This window comes from Nansenia antarctica, assembly GCF_963989245.1.
Source record: "Nansenia antarctica genome assembly, chromosome: 9".
NCBI classification, from domain to species: domain Eukaryota; kingdom Metazoa; phylum Chordata; class Actinopteri; order Argentiniformes; family Microstomatidae; genus Nansenia; species Nansenia antarctica.
In genome coordinates, this window is record NC_137679.1 from 46,242,710 (window position 1) to 46,247,110 (window position 4,401).

Consider the following 4,401-nt stretch of genomic DNA (forward strand, 5'->3'; position numbering starts at 1 on the left):
GAGACACAGCCTCTACCTCCTGAGACACAACCTCTACCTCCTGAGACACAGCCTCTACCTCCTGAAACACAGCCTCTACCTCCTGAGACACAGCCTCTACCTCCTGAGACACAGCCTCTACCTCCTGAGACACAGCCTCTACCTCCTGAGACACTGCCTCTACCTCCTGAGACACAGCCTCTACCACCTGAGACACAGCCTCTACCTCCTAAGACACAGCCTCTACCTCCTGTGCCACAGCCTCTACCTCCTGAGACACAGCCTCTACCTCCTGAGTCACAGCCTCTACCTCCTGAGACACAGCCTCTACCTCCTGAGACACAGCCTCTACCTCCTGAGACACAGCCTCTACCTCCACCAGTCTCTACCTCCTGAGACACAGCCTCTACCTCCTAAGACACAGCCTCTACCTCCTGTGCCACAGCCTCTACCTCCTGAGACACAGCCTCTACCTCCTGCGCCACAGCCTCTACCTCCTCTTACCTCTACCTCCACCAGCCTCTACCTCCTGAGACACAGCCTCTACCTCCACCAGCCTCTACCTCCTGAGACACAGCCTCTACCTCCTGAACCACAGCCTCTACCTCCTGAGACACAGCCTCTACCTCCTGAGACACAGCCTCTACCTCCACCAGCCTCTACCTCCTGACACAGCCTCTACCTCCTGAGACACAGCCTCTACTTCCACCAGCCTCTACCTCCTGAGACACAGCCTCTACCTCCTGAGACACAGCCTCTACCTCCTGAGCCACAGCCTCTACCTCCTGAGACACAGCCTCTACCTCCTGAGACACAGCCTCTACCTCCTGAGACACAGCCTCTACCTCCTGAGACACAGCCTCTACCTCCTGAGACACAGCCTCTACCTCCACCAGCCTCTACCTCCTGACACAGCCTCTACCTCCACCAGCCTCTACCTCCTGAGACACAGCCTCTACCTCCACTAACCTCTACCTCCTGAGACACAGCCTCTACCTCCTGAGACACAGCCTCTACCTCCTCTTACCTCTACCTCCCGAGACACAGCCTCTACCTCCTGAGACACAGCCTCTACCTCCACCAGCCTCTACCTCCTGAGACACAGCCTCTACCTCCACCAGCCTCTACCTCCTGAGACACAGCCTCTACCTCCTGAGACACAGCCTCTACCTCCACCAGCCTCTACCTCCTGAGACACAGCCTCTACCTCCTGAGACACAGCCTCTACCTCCTGAGACACAGCCTCTACCTCCTGAGACACAGCCTCTACCTCCTGAGACACAGCCTCTACCTCCTGAGACACAGCCTCTACCTCCTGAGCCACAGCCTCTACCTCCTGAGACACAGCCTCTACCTCCTGAGACATAGCCTCTACCTCCTGAGACACAGCCTCTACCTCCTGAGACACAGCCTCTACCTCTGTGGGCTGAGGGCGTTACAGTGTAAACACACGTTGTATTTGACCATTCTCTCTCTCTCTCTCCATCTCATTTTAATCTGCCTCTCCTACTCTGGTCTCTGTTCCACCATGTGTCTTATTACTGTGTAGTTTTACTGTGTCGTTGGATTTGTATTATCAGCACCTAGAAAGGCAAATATAAATCTATATAGATAAAGTGAGATGTGATTAGTAGGAGAGTCACACTAACACACCCAGGTTAACAGAGTTCACTAGTTACATACCCACACTCCCTCTCACCCACTTGGACCTGAGCCCAACCCCCCTTTCTCTCTCTCTCTCTCTCTGTCCCTCTTCCTCTTTCCCTCTCTCTATCTCTCTCTCTCTCCCTCTCCCTCTCTCTCTCTTTCCCTCTCTCTCTCTTTCCCTCTCTCTCTCTTTCCCTCTCCCTCTCTCTCTCTGTCTCTGTCTCTCTGTCTCTCTGTCTCTCTCTCTCTCAGACACACACACACAGATCTTAGCAGCAGTAACTCACCATGAGAGAAGATCTCACCCCACTGGAACGCTGTCGACGAATGTCCTAATATACCTCTGATAGGGAGGGAGGAGGGAGCGAGGGAGGGAGGGAGGGAGGGGCAGGAGGGATGTCCTAATATACCTCTGATAGGGAGGGAGGAGGGAGGGAGGGAGGGAGGGAGGGAGGAGGAGTGAGGGAGGGAGGGAGGGGCAGGAGGGATGTCCTAATATACCTCTGATAGGGAGGGAGGAGGGAGGGAGGGAGGGAGGGAGGGAGGGGCAGGAGGGATGTCCTAATATACCTCTGATAGGGAGGGAGGAGGGAGGGAGGGAGGGAGGGAGGGAGGAGGAGGGAGGGGCAGGAGGGATGACCTAATATACCTCTGATAGGGAGGGAGGAGGGAGGGAGGAGGAGGGAGGGAGGGAGGGGCAGGAGGGATGACCTAATAGGGAGGGAGGAGGGAGGGGGAGGGTGGGACGAGAGAGAGAGAGGGAGGGAGGGAGGGAGGGGCAGGAGGGAGAGAGAGAGAGAGAGGGAGGGAGGGGCAGGAGGGAGAGAGAAAGAGAGAGAGAGGGAGAATGCTGTCCCTCCGTAAACGTCAGTGAACTTTGGAGCCCTAACCCGAGGGGGACCACCCAGTCCTGTGTGTTGTCACGCTGACCTTTGACCAGAGTTAGACACTGGGCCGTATTACAGAAACGTCCTATCTTAAGTCCTAAGTTAGATCCTATCTTAAGTCCTAAGTTAGATCCTATCTTAAGTCCTAAGTTAGATCCTATCTTAAGTCCTAAGTTAGATCCTATCTTAAGTCCTAATGCGGGGTATACACACATAAGGATTTTTTGGCCGATTTTCGGATGTCTGAAAACGACAGAAAACGCCCGATTATCAGATGGATCTTAACATTTTCCTATAACAGAATCCTGTGGTGTGAGGTGTGTTAAGAGTCACTTCTCTTCAATTGTGCAATCAACTCTCCCGACAACCTGCTCGGAAAATGGGCGTGGCCGGCAATCGTAAATGTGAAATGTGTTCAATAATTACGAGCAGAAACCATAGGGTTGCCAGATTGTTTGGTGGAATTAGCGGTTTTAGACTGTGGTTAGGGTGGAAAATGTCATTCCCATCTGTTAACCCTGCTCGCCAATCAAGAAGCGAGCTGACTTCTTCTTTTCGTTATTTGGCACTTTATTTGCCCTGTCGCACATGGTTGTCTCGTACAGGTCAGTCAGGGTACTACGTTAGATAATAATAATAATAATAACTTTATTTGTATAGCGCTTTTCCTGCAAACGTTGCGGCTCAAAGTGCTTTAATCATTATATAATCTTAATTTAATTATTTAGTAATTTAGTTTAGTTTATTTATTTAGCACACACGAGATTGTGCAAGGAGGGAACGAAGCCCAGAAGGCTTATACATAGTTCCACTCCCGTCAATATTTATGTTTCAAATAAACATCAATGAACACTTAATGCATGTCAATAAGAGAAAATAAACCACAAACAAAATCATATCCATAAAGGCAATATTAAAAGGATGGGTTCACGCGAGATTTCTGGCTTGGGGAACGAGACTCTAGAGAGTTTGGAGTCTGTCGTAACGAAAATCTTTATGTATGTGGGGTGCTGAAATGGGGAAGTCGGCGCACACCCCACACAATACGATCAAGGCTGTTCAATCCAAGATTTTGTTTCTTCATGTGTGGGGTCTGTCTCAGATAAGATTTCGGTTAAGATTTTGAAAATCCTTATGTCTGTACCCCGCTTTAGTTAGATCCTATCTTAAGTCCTAAGTTAGATCCTGTCTTAAGTCCTAAGTTAGATCCTATCTTAAGTCCTAAGTTAGATCCTATCTAAGTCCTAAGTTAGATCCTATCTAAGTCCTAAGTTAGATCCTGTCTTAAGTCCTAAGTTAGATCCTGTCTTAAGTCCTAAGTTAGATCCTATCTAAGTCCTAAGTTAGATCCTATCTTAAGTCCTAAGTTAGATCCAGTGGCGGGCGGTGCATTTCACACCTAGGCCTTCAGTGATGTCCGACACATTCCTACCTGAATTATTCTACCTCTTAATACCATCGTTATGACGCCATGGCTCTAGAAACTAGACAGAAACACAGTATAACCGGGCGTTGCATCACCTTAACATAGTCAGACAAGTACAACAGAGTTATATTAATATTTCCGAAGCATTTTTAATCAATAAATCCGCATTTACAATGAAGAGTGTTAAACTAACATCTTTAAGATCGCTACATTACCCACGTCTGTCGTCTCGTCCACCATAATAGCGACAAAGGGTGCCTTTTTAATCTCCATTTTGATCTCTTCTCCCATCACTTCAGCAATAGCAAAAATCAGGTCGTTTTGTATTTTGCCTGACGTCCCAGTAAACACTTTGTTTGTGGACAGGTGGTAATGTAAATCTGGGTTGTTTTCAGCCAGAAAAGAAAGAAGCTCAACGTAGTTTCCTCTGTTTGTGGACTCGGCGCTTTTATCGTGTCCCCT